We start from the raw sequence: 15,295 nt of genomic DNA, 5'->3' as shown, positions 1-15,295 counted from the left end.
AGAGACTCTGTCCCTCACCACCCCTTGTTGTAAATATTTTTGTCCACCCTAAGCGTGGAAGGGTATACTCAGATGTGAGTCCCTTGCTCATTGCACCATCAGGATTCAAGCAAGCCGGGCCGAAGAGGCTGAAATGCCAGAAACCGGTCCCCGGTAGCTTGTTTCCTTCCCAGTGTAAGAATTGGCTTTTGTAGTTTGGTTTGCCCTGTTCCCATCATGCACTGGGACAGGAACAGACTAATTTGCATACAGCCAGGTTCTGAAACTGGGATGGTGCAGTGAGCTAAAAAACGGTGTTGGATCTAGCCCTGATCTCTTGACTGGGTGAGAGTATTCTGTTTCATTCAGAGACTCTGTCCCTCACCACCCCTTGTTGTAAATATTTTTGTCCACCCTAAGCGTGGAAGGGTATACTCAGATGTGAGTCCCTTGCTCATTGCACCATCAGGATTCAAGCAAGCCGGGCCGAAGAGGCTGAAATGCCAGAAACCGGTCCCCGGTAGCTTGTTTCCTTCCCAGTGTAAGAATTGGCTTTTGTAGTTTGGTTTGCCCTGTTCCCATCATGCACTGGGACAGGAACAGACTAATTTGCATACAGCCAGGTTCTGAAACTGGGATGGTGCAGTGAGCTAAAAAACGGTGTTGGATCTAGCCCTGATCTCTTGACTGGGTGAGAGTATTCTGTTTTATTCAGAGACTCTGTCCCTCACCACCCCTTGTTGTAAATATTTTTGTCCACCCTAAGCGTGGAAGGGTATACTCAGATGTGAGTCCCTTGCTCATTGCACCATCAGGATTCAAGCAAGCCGGGCCGAAGAGGCTGAAATGCCAGAAACCGGTCCCCGGTAGCTTGTTTCCTTCCCAGTGTAAGAATTGGCTTTTGTAGTTTGGTTTGCCCTGTTCCCATCATGCACTGGGACAGGAACAGACTAATTTGCATACAGCCAGGTTCTGAAACTGGGATGGTGCAGTGAGCTAAAAAACGGTGTTGGATCTAGCCCTGATCTCTTGACTGGGTGAGAGTATTCTGTTTAATTCAGAGACTCTGTCCCTCACCACCCCTTGTTGTAAATATTTTTGTCCACCCTAAGCGTGGAAGGGTATACTCAGATGTGAGTCCCTTGCTCATTGCACCATCAGGATTCAAGCAAGCCGGGCCGAAGAGGCTGAAATGCCAGAAACCGGTCCCCGGTAGCTTGTTTCCTTCCCAGTGTAAGAATTGGCTTTTGTAGTTTGGTTTGCCCTGTTCCCATCATGCACTGGGACAGGAACAGACTAATTTGCATACAGCCAGGTTCTGAAACTGGGATGGTGCAGTGAGCTAAAAAACGGTGTTGGATCTAGCCCTGATCTCTTGACTGGGTGAGAGTATTCTGTTTAATTCAGAGACTCTGTCCCTCACCACCCCTTGTTGTAAATATTTTTGTCCACCCTAAGCGTGGAAGGGTATACTCAGATGTGAGTCCCTTGCTCATTGCACCATCAGGATTCAAGCAAGCCGGGCCGAAGAGGCTGAAATGCCAGAAACCGGTCCCCGGTAGCTTGTTTCCTTCCCAGTGTAAGAATTGGCTTTTGTAGTTTGGTTTGCCCTGTTCCCATCATGCACTGGGACAGGAACAGACTAATTTGCATACAGCCAGGTTCTGAAACTGGGATGGTGCAGTGAGCTAAAAAACGGTGTTGGATCTAGCCCTGATCTCTTGACTGGGTGAGAGTATTCTGTTTAATTCAGAGACTCTGTCCCTCACCACCCCTTGTTGTAAATATTTCTGTCCACCCTAAGCGTGGAAGGGTATACTCAGATGTGAGTCCCTTGCTCATTGCACCATCAGGATTCAAGCAAGCCGGGCCGAAGAGGCTGAAATGCCAGAAACCGGTCCCCGGTAGCTTGTTTCCTTCCCAGTGTAAGAATTGGCTTTTGTAGTTTGGTTTGCCCTGTTCCCATCATGCACTGGGACAGGAACAGACTAATTTGCATACAGCCAGGTTCTGAAACTGGGATGGTGCAGTGAGCTAAAAAACGGTGTTGGATCTAGCCCTGATCTCTTGACTGGGTGAGAGTATTCTGTTTAATTCAGAGACTCTGTCCCTCACCACCCCTTGTTGTAAATATTTTTGTCCACCCTAAGCGTGGAAGGGTATACTCAGATGTGAGTCCCTTGCTCATTGCACCATCAGGATTCAAGCAAGCCGGGCCGAAGAGGCTGAAATGCCAGAAACCGGTCCCCGGTAGCTTGTTTCCTTCCCAGTGTAAGAATTGGCTTTTGTAGTTTGGTTTGCCCTGTTCCCATCATGCACTGGGACAGGAACAGACTAATTTGCATACAGCCAGGTTCTGAAACTGGGATGGTGCAGTGAGCTAAAAAACGGTGTTGGATCTAGCCCTGATCTCTTGACTGGGTGAGAGTATTCTGTTTAATTCAGAGACTCTGTCCCTCACCACCCCTTGTTGTAAATATTTTTGTCCACCCTAAGCGTGGAAGGGTATACTCAGATGTGAGTCCCTTGCTCATTGCACCATCAGGATTCAAGCAAGCCGGGCCGAAGAGGCTGAAATGCCAGAAACCGGTCCCCGGTAGCTTGTTTCCTTCCCAGTGTAAGAATTGGCTTTTGTAGTTTGGTTTGCCCTGTTCCCATCATGCACTGGGACAGGAACAGACTAATTTGCATACAGCCAGGTTCTGAAACTGGGATGGTGCAGTGAGCTAAAAAACGGTGTTGGATCTAGCCCTGATCTCTTGACTGGGTGAGAGTATTCTGTTTAATTCAGAGACTCTGTCCCTCACCACCCCTTGTTGTAAATATTTTTGTCCACCCTAAGCGTGGAAGGGTATACTCAGATGTGAGTCCCTTGCTCATTGCACCATCAGGATTCAAGCAAGCCGGGCCGAAGAGGCTGAAATGCCAGAAACCGGTCCCCGGTAGCTTGTTTCCTTCCCAGTGTAAGAATTGGCTTTTGTAGTTTGGTTTGCCCTGTTCCCATCATGCACTGGGACAGGAACAGACTAATTTGCATACAGCCAGGTTCTGAAACTGGGATGGTGCAGTGAGCTAAAAAACGGTGTTGGATCTAGCCCTGATCTCTTGACTGGGTGAGAGTATTCTGTTTAATTCAGAGACTCTGTCCCTCACCACCCCTTGTTGTAAATATTTTTGTCCACCCTAAGCGTGGAAGGGTATACTCAGATGTGAGTCCCTTGCTCATTGCACCATCAGGATTCAAGCAAGCCGGGCCGAAGAGGCTGAAATGCCAGAAACCGGTCCCCGGTAGCTTGTTTCCTTCCCAGTGTAAGAATTGGCTTTTGTAGTTTGGTTTGCCCTGTTCCCATCATGCACTGGGACAGGAACAGACTAATTTGCATACAGCCAGGTTCTGAAACTGGGATGGTGCAGTGAGCTAAAAAACGGTGTTGGATCTAGCCCTGATCTCTTGACTGGGTGAGAGTATTCTGTTTAATTCAGAGACTCTGTCCCTCACCACCCCTTGTTGTAAGTACTTGGTCCAGGGTACACAGCAACAACGAAGAATGACACCAGGAGGAACTCGGAGGCAAAGAGACTGCCTGAGAAAAAGTAAGTAAAGAAACTAGAGAGCTGTGGGAACCAACTAATGGTAAGCAAAGGTAAGTAATGGGCGGGCTCTAACCCCTTATTAAGATATTGTGCCTTTTTTTAGAACAATAGCTTTCGCTGACAGTGCATGCGCACTGTAGGCAAAACCTAAAAAGGATCTGGAAGAGAAATTTTAAAAACTCACAATCTGAGCCTGAAAAGAAACTGAAAGGATTAAGGATTATATTACATCCAAATTTATGAGGAATAGACTAGGACAAAAGCAAGAAAGCAAGCACCATCGCACTATCAGAAAAATTGGTTATTCTCTTTAGGATGTAGCTAGGTATGACTCAATGAAATGAGCTTTGAAAGCAGTAACAGAGAACCAGTCCTCTTGTATGCCTTTCGGTAGGCTGTTTTTTAAACTCTGCTATAACTAAAAGTAATCAACAGAATTTTTTTTAATTCTCTAGTTATTTGCAAATAGCAAGTGAAGCAGACTAGTTTTAAATTTATTGTTGTTTTTGAAGCCCTCTTTTTAGTTTGACTTAATGTATGTGCATACATGTCTATGCCAATAACAAACGAACAGTAACAAAGACTCTTCGTCCAGGTGAAAGTATGCAGATAGCTACATTTCCAAATTGGAGAGGGGAGGCAAAATCCTTAGGGAAGTGATGAAGGGTGTGTGAAGTGGATACACCACTGATGGTAAAATAGAACCAGAGTCTAACACCTTCACCTTGAAGGAAGGAGTCACAGGATGTTGCATGGCTGCAACAATCCTGAAAAATGACAACCTGTGTAATCGCTAACTGAGAATTCAGAAAAGAACAGAGCACTCTTTTTAATTTATTTTATTATAAAGGCTAGCTGCATACTTTGCACATACTTTAAATGTGCCGAGTAAAATTAGTATTTGTAACAAATGTCCAGTCTATTTCAATCTCAATTATACTAAGGAAAGGTAGGTAAGGCTAAATTTGCAAAAACTGATATACAATTATGAGTTTGCTTGGTGGGGATTCAGTGGGGGAGGAAGCGCAAGCATTATAATCAGTGTAAGCCATACCTTTGCCTTGGGGGAAGCTCCTGATAGAGGCTGCTGATGTAAATTGTAAATCTAAAGGAACCTATATACCGTTTACGACCCCTGATGAGGCATTGAATTCCTTTTTGTAGTGAGTAGCCCTCTACTCAGAAGCCACGATTAGCAATTAGGTACATTTATTGTTTATTTTTCTTGTGTGTTGGGATTGTCTTCTTGATTTCTTGTTTGTTTAGTAGAGTTTTGGGTAGAGTGGACATCAAGACTGAGAAAAGGAAAGGTAGCCTATCTTGTGGCATGAAGGCAAGGTGGCAATGGTAGGGAGGAGAACAGGGTAAAGGTATTGAATGGATTAAGGTATTGGACTACAGAGTGTGGTAAATACTGATGTAATTCAAAAATAAAAAAAAGTTTATAGTGGGAGAGGTGCTTTGACCATCAAAATAATTTAAAATCCAAGTTCACTTCATTGCCAGCATTTAATGAACCAACATTTTTGATCATCAGTAACTTAGCAACTTTGTCAATTACATAGTGCCAAGAAACTGATGGTGAAGGTGTGCTTAATTAAGTGTATTAACATAACACTTAAATAACACAAAAGTACAGTTTGTGTTTCTTCAGGAGAATAAGACTGAATAGGTGGAATGCAAAACAGATGTTGCCCACACACCTATATGCCATCAAACATGGTTGCATTAATATTCTTCATTGGTCTAAATATGAAGGGGCATATTAACAAACTGAATTTTGTGGTGCGGGAAGTAGTACTACTTAAATACTACAACATCCTATTCACAAACCTAAGGGCAGAGATCTCTGCCTCCCCTAGCTTTTCTGTCTGGAGATCTCGGTCATGGTCCACCACATATAGGTATACGTTTCAGCAGTAAATGAATTCGTTCAGCAGAGACGAGGGGATGTGGCTGGAAAATTAGGAATACTTAGCACTAAATGGGAGGTATATAGGGAAATTTAAGGTGGGGTTTAGGGAAGGACATGCTAATACAAATACACACCCACAAAACCGTAAGATCATTATTATTCACAAACTACTATTCTAAAGTTACTACAGCCCTGTAGGTATGAAAACAGAGATTAATGTACACCAGCTGATCCTTGGAGTAAGCAAGCACCACATATGGTCACTCAAGGTACTGCAGTACATTCCCACTGAAAACAATGGAGGCAGGGAAATAAAACGGCATCCCCTAAGAGCTAATATTAAATACATTAGATAATTTAGAAAAGTCTAAATTATATATATATTCGTGCACAGCAGAAGATCTCATATGCACATTCCAGCATTGAGAAACATTTACATTAGATCTGAAATGTGTTCTCTTTCGCTCAGTATGGAATAATGAATAGATTTTGAAATGAAGCTGTGTGGATCCAGGATTTTTTCTCCTGTGTCTGAAAAATACTAGGAACAGTGTAGCTGCTTGCGTAAATGTCAGACCTCCACCACAAGGGGGACCAAGCCGTATAAGTAGCTGTGCTTTATATTTTTTATGTTGAAATATATATGTATACAATTATTATTTTAGAAAAGTTAATAGACTAAAAAAATGTAATTTTTAAACATACTTTTTGGACTTGGCCCTCTTTGCAGGGTTGCTCCCAAACCTTTTGCCTTTTGCCCTCCTGTTTTCTGAATCCGTTTTTGATGGCATTAAGACTTGGTGCACTTAACCACTGCTAGGCAGTGCTAAAGTGCTTTTGCTCTCCCTCTTAGTCATGGTACAGTTGGCTTACACATAAATAGCATATTTAATTACTTATAAGTCCCAAGTATATGGTACAAGTACCCAAGGCTCAAAAGCTACTAGTGGGCCTGCACTCATTGTGAAGTGTGACCAATGGGTCATTGGTTACATCCACAATAGGCACTCTGTGTTGGTTCCTTTCTGAATAAGGACTCCAATTTGAATTTCTTTAACAACGTTTTTAATGTTTCATCTCTTTTTATTTTTTGATTATATTCATCATAGTTGATTTTCAAACATACTTTTGATCATATTTCTCTTTTTTCAAACACATTTCTTTTCAAGACAGGTATATGTTTCTAGGCTCCAATGCATTTCGGGCATCTTTTGCCCTTCCTCAGGGAGCAGTGGCAGAAGACCCAGGAGGGGAAAAAACAAAGGAAAAAGAACATCCGAACACCAGGAGCACAACAGCACCCAAGAAGGACAAGGAGAAGAAGAAGACATAGGCCAGAAACAACTAGTAATCAACATATCAGACTACAACTTAACCCAACAAGAAAAGAACTTACTACAAAAGGGAACATCGTTTGTTCCTACAACTGACACGGACAAACTGGAACTTGAAGTTAGTTTCTTTAAACTAATGAGGAAAATAAGACTCAGACATTTTTTTGATAACATCCTTCCAGAAAAAACAGAGGAGGAGTCGGACCAATTAAGAGGACTGAGACCACACAGTACATTCCAGGCACCAATCAGCCACAAGACGTTAGACCTATTTGAAAAAATGGTTAAACAAGAATTGAATAAAATAAAACCCCCAAAAAAGAGCAGAAAACCCTAACACATAAAGAAAGTGATACTTTAAGGAAATTGGCCAACAATGAAAAGATCATGTGCGTTAAAGCAGATAAGGGGGGCGCATTAGTCATCATGAATACATCAATGTATGAAAAGAAAATAATGGAACATTTATCGGACAAAGACACTTACATGATATTGGAGGACAATCCCACCAGTGAATACATGCAGGAACTAAAACTCATCATTGAGAGGGCAATGGATGAAGGCATAATCAACGAAAGAACAAAAAAATTCTTGATCAAACATAACCCCAAGAGCCCGTGTATACACATGATCCCAAAAATTCACAAAAACCTCATGGATCCGCCAATGAGACCAATAGTGTCAACTTGTGATAGCATACACGAACCCATAGGCCAGTTTCTTGACAAATATCTACAACCAATGGTCAAAAAACTAAACACTCACGTAAAGGACACAACAGACTTATTAAACAAACTTCAAAAAGTAACCATAGAGGCAAATCAAGAACTAGTTCTATGCACAGCTGATGTAAAGGCATTGTACACCTCTATTCCGCATGTTTTGGGCATAGAGGCAATTGAACAAGCATTGGTCCACTCAGACTTAAACCAGCCCTTACAAACTTTCCTCATGGAGCTAATGCTATTCACACTGTACAGGAGCTACTTCGGGTATGATGAAAGATGGTATCAACAGCTGACTGGCACTTCAATGGGCAATTGTGCCGCACCGGCATATGCTAATATTTTCATGGGACAATACGAACAACAACATATATTCTCTAATGAATTATGGAAAAAGAACACCAAGATGCTGGTACGCTTCATAGATGATATTTTTATCATATGGAAAGGTACTGAACCACAACTACAAGATGCACTAGCAGTACTAAACACACATGATGAACTTATCCAATTGACATGGGAGACCTCAATGAAGAGAGTAACATTCCTAGATGTGGAAGTCAAACTCACTCCAGAAGGATTTGCGACAGATATCTACCGAAAATCAACAGATCGTAACAATATGTTACATCATTCAAGTTTTCACCAAACATCATTGAAAGACCACCTTCCGTTATCTCAAATGACTAGAGTAAAACGAATTACCTCAGATCCTCAAAAAGCGATACTAAGAATAAAAGAAATGGGGGAACGGTTCAAGGAGAGAGGATATCCAGAGCTCACAATAAAAAACGCTGAAAAAAATGTATTAACAAAAACAAGAAAAGAGTTACTTACTCCAAAAGTAAGTTAGAGCAGACAAACAGAGGATTGTAGCAATTTCCAAATTTTCTACATCTAGTAATCAATTCAAAAGAACAATAATCAAACATTGGCCAATGCTTAATTTGGAACCCGACTTCAATAACATCTTCATGTCAACCCCACTGTTCGCTTATACCAGAGGTAAGAATTTGGGAGAAATACTCAAACAAAAGAAACCGGATTCAACACCATACAGAGGCACACGGCCGCGTTACAATTGCAGCAATTGCAACAATGTCATTACAGGTAACGTAATAACTCACCCAATGAGGGGACACAACATCAAATTAAAAGTCACAGCAACCTGTGACACCTCTAACGTCATTTATTTGTTGAAATGTCCCTTCGGAAAGGCTTACATTGGTAAGAAGGAAAGAAAACTTAAGACACGCATAGTAGAGCACAAATCCAACATTCGCACGAAGAACAACAAATCTACGGTTGCATCCCATTTCATGGAAGCCCATCACAACATCTCTCAACTAAAATTCTTGGTGTTGGAAACCATTGAAAAGAAAGAAGGAAGAGACAATAATCAATTCCTTTTGCAAAGAGAGAACCACTGGATCTATAAGTTGGGATCCTTGAAACCAAATGGACTCAACGAACGGATTGAACTGTCTTGTTATTTATAAATAAGCATAATCTGATATGTTGTAATAACATGAATAACATGATAAACATGTTTTAAACTGAAAGTAGGCATCACCGCCTATAACATAGTCTGAACGGTATAAAACTGTGTGAATTCAACACAACATGCTATTAAGGATCACATGCTATTAAGGATCACATATTAATTTTGTACACACACTTCGGGGTACATCCGGTTCATCATGGGAGATGACCCTAGTGTCAGCTCTCCACTCTGGTCATATCGGAAATCATTTTGTTAATATTTTTGTTTATACCGGCACGTTAGTTTAATTTCTTAAAACGGCACGTTTTCCGTTTTTCACATATTTATTTTTCGACGTTTCAACAAACAGTTTCGTATTTGACATACAGTCTGTTTTTCAAACCCGCTTTCTCAAACTAGCACAGCGTAGTATGTTTTTAGTATCCATACCCGCGTCAGAGCGACACGGAAGTAACCTTGTTAGCATCAGCTACACCGGAGCACGAACACCGGTAGACGGCGTGACCTGTCGAGCAATGCGGCACGTATCGGTTTGAAAAAAACTCCACTAACATTCAAGGTTAGTAACGTAAAAGCTATGCCATACGGCATGTCTCTCGTAGCTCTATATTGAAACTGTGTTTAACACGCGTAATTTTCCACATGCAGATTTGGGAAGCCAGACTGTTTCCAACTCTCATGTAAGTGCGTTTTTTTAAATATTTCATTTTTGACACGGGTGATATAGGTCACTTTTATCCTGCACACAGTATAACACATGGAGAAAAAACCCCCGCATGGTGTGAAGTTAATCCATTGATGAAAATGACTGATAATGTATAGAAATAAGGGTTGTGACCTTGATTACATTTGTATTCTTAACAGCCACTGCTCCCTGAGGAAGGGCAAAAGATGCCCGAAATGCATTGGAGCCTAGAAACATATACCTGTCTTGAAAAGAAATGTGTTTGAAAAAAGAGAAATATGATCAAAAGTATGTTTGAAAATCAACTATGATGAATATAATCAAAAAATAAAAGGAGATGAAACATTAAAAACGTTGTTAAAGAAATTCAAATTGGAGTCCTTATTCAGAAAGGAACCAACACAGAGTGCCTATTGGGGATGTAACCAATGACCCATTGGTCACACTTCACAATTATCGTTAAAAGGACGCTTGGGACGGAAAGAGTCACCCAATAGCAGCACCTTAACCAGATTAATCTGAATAAAGAACAATACAAAACACAAGGCTGTGCATTGATCCAACAAACTTTAAGTTCCTGCACTCATTGTGCCACTCACTTATGAAGCCCTTTAAAACATGTCTCACGCCCGCCACTGAAGCCTGTAATGCAGTTCTAAACTGTCAATAGGACCTGTCAAAATAAACATTTTGCTAGGTGTAAACCTCCTTTTAAAATTATATAAGTCATCTCTATGGTAGGCCCTAATCAGCCAACAGGGCAGGGTGCAAGTTATTTAAGGAGTAGGACATGTGTGTTTAGGTTTTATATGTCCTGGTCACGAAAAACCTCTAAATTCGTTTTTCCACTACTGCAAGTCCTATCTCTCCCACTGGGGTATATTATTACAGTTAATAAGTATTAACTTTAGATTGGGAACATATAGGAATGATGTGTTTGGACTCAAATGAATTGTAGTTCAAAACCCCTCTTTTTTTATTTTGTTATTATTTTTATACAAGAAATACATTCGCAAACAGTTTTTACAGGGTTGGTAGAGGATGACACAATTGCCCTTTATATGTCGCAGTTTATATAGCTAACCCCACGTGGAATTTTTTATTGAAGAAGAGAGAAAGGCAGACTGAAGAGAGCAGGAAGCAAGGGGTGAAAAAAGAGATAGGAACAGGTAATGAGACATTCTTCTTAATTACATGTGACATTCTGTGGAGATATTTGGGCACACGTGCAGGCCCGACATGCCTATATTTGGTGGTAAACTCTGGTTTAAAGTCACAATTATGAAAATTCCACTTTTAGAAAGTTGCACGAAACAGTCAAGTATGCGAATGCACTCCTTCCCTTAAATTTCAATCATTTTACATAAACGTTCGTATTCTGATGTGACGGCGGTCAGCTCAGTGAACCGTCCCAAATCACTGCTCATATCATAGACACAACCAAAATGGGTGCTTCACTCCTGCGCCCAACTTTTGCACTGCGTAATGAGGAAAATCTTCCTTGTAGATAAACTACTTTCTCACAGGCTCTCCATTTTTCACTTCATTTTACCAATAATTTTTATCATTCCTTATGTCATCCGTGTTCCAGTTTATATTATCACTCCAGAGACAGCATGATTGCACCAGAATACTTTATTCAAACAGTTTCAAATGCCTCCTGCTGCCTATCTACGCAATTGAGGTCAACCATGCATCAAGCAGATTCATAAACTAATTAAATAAAATACAAACATAACCCGACCCACGTGTTTCCAAAACATCCCCTTAATCAAATATTCTCAGCCCCTCCCAACCAACAAAGTTTTTAAATAAAACAAGAACTAATGCTAAATTCATGAATCCACCCAAATTAACTAAACAAAATACCACCCTGACAGTTCCCTTTAATTCTCGGTGTGTCTTCATCTCTTTAACCTCACCTTTCTCACCTCATAACACGAGGGTTGGGTTATGTTTGTACTTTATTTAATTGCACATACTATAGAAATTTTTGGTTAGAAGGGGTTAAGGAACTAATATTGAATGGGATGATGACTAAACTGGAGGACATGAGGGTTGGGTTTTGTCTTTGGTGGGCTAGAGAGGGGGGAGGGTTTATGAGGGTGGAGACAGTGGGTTATATAAAAGGTTTTTTTGAATAGAGTCAGCATGTTTCGGATTGTCAGTTGAGCAACTGTTCTTTTCATTTGTTGTAGTAAACCCATATGAAGAGCTGTCAGGCTCGAAATGCATTGGGCAAGTTTATGCATCTGCTTCATGCATGGTTGACCTCACGTGCTGCTGTTAGAAGCCTGGATGGGCATCAGGATTTGCAGCCAAGAGCTTGCGCAGTGTGCAGCAGTTCGTGGATGCCCGAGAACCGAGGACTGGGAGAGAGTAGCAAGGTGGCGGCCGCCGGAGCAGCAGGTAAGTACAGTTTGATATTTTTTAATGGTCTTCCCTTTTTTTGTATTTTCCCTCCTACCTGCCCTGCCACTTCGCAATGCGAGCAACCACCACTGGGTGAACTACAGAAGACAAAGGGCTGTTTCCCAGAGGACTGCCCTGCTGATTGAGGCCGCCTTGTTCCCCAGAAAACTGCCCACCTGCTTGAGGACTTGCTATGCTCTCTCTGAAGGAAGACTGGATCTGCTCAATTCATCCCAGGCTAACCCAAGTGACTCAAAGGGTCAGTTGGCTGAGGACCTGTTCTGAGCTACTACGAATCAACATGCTCAGAAGTCACCCAGCAAATGCCAGCTGACCTGTTGTAACTGGACATGCCTGAGCCCTGCTGGCCACTGCTTGAGTGAGTCCCCAAGAGGTGCCAACCCAGGTCCTGGATGCTTGGCTGGCATCAGTGTACATTATGTCATAAGAAAAGGGAGAAATCCTGAGGTTTTGGGCTCTTCGTGAACAGGCCAATTTAAGTGGCCACCTGTAATGATCGCCAGCCCGAAGCTCTTCATGCCACTGCGACCGCTATAGATGACCTACAATGTGAGATCTGCACTTCACGCTACAGCAAAAACAGCCTGAGGTGACTGTCAGAGTGAAGCTCCAGCGACGACCGTCGCGAGGCTCGACCGTATTTTCACAGTACAGGAACGACTATCTGCGACACCAGGCCTACTCTTCATGTTGCTTAACGCCCCTTCACGACGTTCTCCTCACAGCCTCGTCCGTCGCGAACTGTACTCTGAGAAGGCAACTTTTCAGCACTGGACTTTTGTATATTTGTGTATAGTCAGCCAATTACAGAATATAGTCTGTATGCTTCAGAATTTTAATTAATTCTTTATCTGAGTTTTGGCAGTATCTTTCCAAGGTAAATGAGGAATAATGTACCTCCAAAATGACACCCGATTCCTTTTCAAAACTGCAAAGTGGACATTACATTTCCCGAACAAGCAATCTTGTACAAAAGCCCTGAAGAAGTTAATTTTATGAACGAAACGTGTTGGCTAGAGGCTGTTTTAATGAATATGAAGTAAAAAAAAAACCACAATAAAGAAGATTCTTTCAAAAATGTGGACACCGTTTCTTTGCTAATGTTATTTTGTGTATGAAATATAATTGCCCTGCAGTATGTCCCCAGAGCGACCCATTCAGACTAGTGTTTGAAGACCTCTTCCATGAGTCAGTCAGCTGAATATAATGTTTATTTACCACTTGATGAGATCCAATCTTTGAAATAAAAAAAAACATTACAAAGCTTGAAAAAGTAGAGGAAATGGGATGGTGCTTTGGCTAAACCCAAAGCATATTAAACATTGAATTTTCCAGTAACACCATCTGATGCATATTACTGAAATTCATACATCTTTAATTGGCCCCTCAGTGTAGACCAACTTTCATCTTGGTCAAATCAATTCATGAACCAACTGACCAATTTATTGATCCTTTTCTGCAACAGTTGGTTATTAGCAGACCACAATATAAACAAGATGAAGTAATTTTCAAATGAATTTAACAAAAGAAGCCTTTTTTATGTACAATGAGTGCAAGTTCACTTTATATGTTGATTGCACACACCAGAGGCACTGAAGCAATAGAATGGCAAATGTAACAAGGAATTTTAACCAACTCTCACATTTCACACTGTACCATAACTATTTTGAATAGCAGTGTCACTATTTTCTTTCACAAACTTCAAGGAACGCTATACGTTGTCCCAGCATATGGTAATACCTTTATGGTCAAATTTGAGGAAACTCACATAAGCAAGCCACGTTCATGGAAAAAAGGCCTAATCACATAGTATATTGGTGACATTTAGTTGCTTATTCAAATATAGAAAAATATTTTATTCAAAATAATTACTGAATAATGTACGCAAATGCATTAAATACATTAGCAAAATGGATTACATTAGCATTGAGTTTCTAGAAGTAAAAGTACGTTTTCAACATAGTACTTTTAAAGAAAGTTACTGACAAATAGTATTTTACACTACTCAAACCTCTTACTTTTCTCTGAAGAACTTTCTTCCTTCTTTGTTCATAAAGAAGCTGGAAGTAATATTTGCGCATGATTCAAACAACAGCAATATATACATGTGAGAAATTTGAATACCAAAAATACATAAAGGAGTTTTTGATAAATACTTAACCAAGTGATTAGAACAACAAGAATATCCTTACTGGGAGGAGGAGCTTCGCGTGTGTCCAAGACGGGCACGTGAGCTTAGGGCTCCCAAGACCCCCGTTGCCCCCCGGATATATCATGTCGTTTATCCTGTTCACTATGTCGTGATTATTCTTGCGGAATCGAAGGAGTATTGGACGCTGAAAACCGCATCCTGATCGAGCCCTGGGATCCGAAGTTGGAAAGTTTGCGGCCTGTAGAAGCTGGATGCCCGGAACTTGGGTGGGCATTGTGCCCGTGCAGTAGTGCAACAACAACAGCACTCAAGACCGGAAGTGGCCAGTCCTGCCCCACGTCTGGACTTAGTTTCATTCCTGAGCCGGCTAGGACGCTCTTGGTGCCCATACCGGGATATCCAACAGACGAAGCGGGGGCCCTGGAAGAAGGCTGTGGATTACCTTATGAAGACATGGTAATAGTTTGAAACCCCGGATCATTGAAATCAATGACTTTTTCTGTATATCGGGCCGGTGAGGGTGCTGAGGTCTGTGTGATTGCCGATTATTGGGCATAACGTAGAGTAGTCTAAAGGATCGAGAGCGAAGAACCTTGCATTCGCCCAACTATACTGATCATATAGTTACGCCACCCCGCAACGGGAGACGAATTTCTAACTCATTGGATTCTCCTAAAATGGCGACCAAACCGGAGGGGGATAAACGACAATCGAAGAACGCTAGAGGGACAAGATACACCCAATCCAATGACATGGATCGATATGCGCAATGCAAAGGGTCACCAAGTGGATTGGAGAAATCGCAAGAAGAGGCAAGAGAGACCTCATCCTCGGAAGTAGAGCCTACGCTACAGGATGTGGTGGCCGCCATTGATGGGGTGAAGTCCTCCCTCGGTCAGATGATGGAGACTTTGGCTCACAAACTGGACAGAGTATCTATTGAGGTTAACTTGATCTGGGCGAATCTCACGAAA

The 15,295-nt window shown here is 41.6% G+C and overlaps 1 protein-coding gene across 1 annotated transcript in view; it reads right to left on the bottom strand.

The window, feature by feature from the left end:
- The window catches only part of ORC3 (origin recognition complex subunit 3), a 212,760-nt gene that overhangs the window by 63,772 nt on the left and 133,693 nt on the right, over positions 1-15,295 (bottom strand). The gene's annotated exons all lie outside the window — the stretch shown is intronic.

This window comes from Lissotriton vulgaris, chromosome 6 (genome assembly GCF_964263255.1).
Source record: "Lissotriton vulgaris chromosome 6, aLisVul1.2, whole genome shotgun sequence".
Lineage (NCBI taxonomy): Eukaryota > Metazoa > Chordata > Amphibia > Caudata > Salamandridae > Lissotriton > Lissotriton vulgaris.
This window is presented reverse-complemented; position numbering and strand designations above follow the sequence as displayed.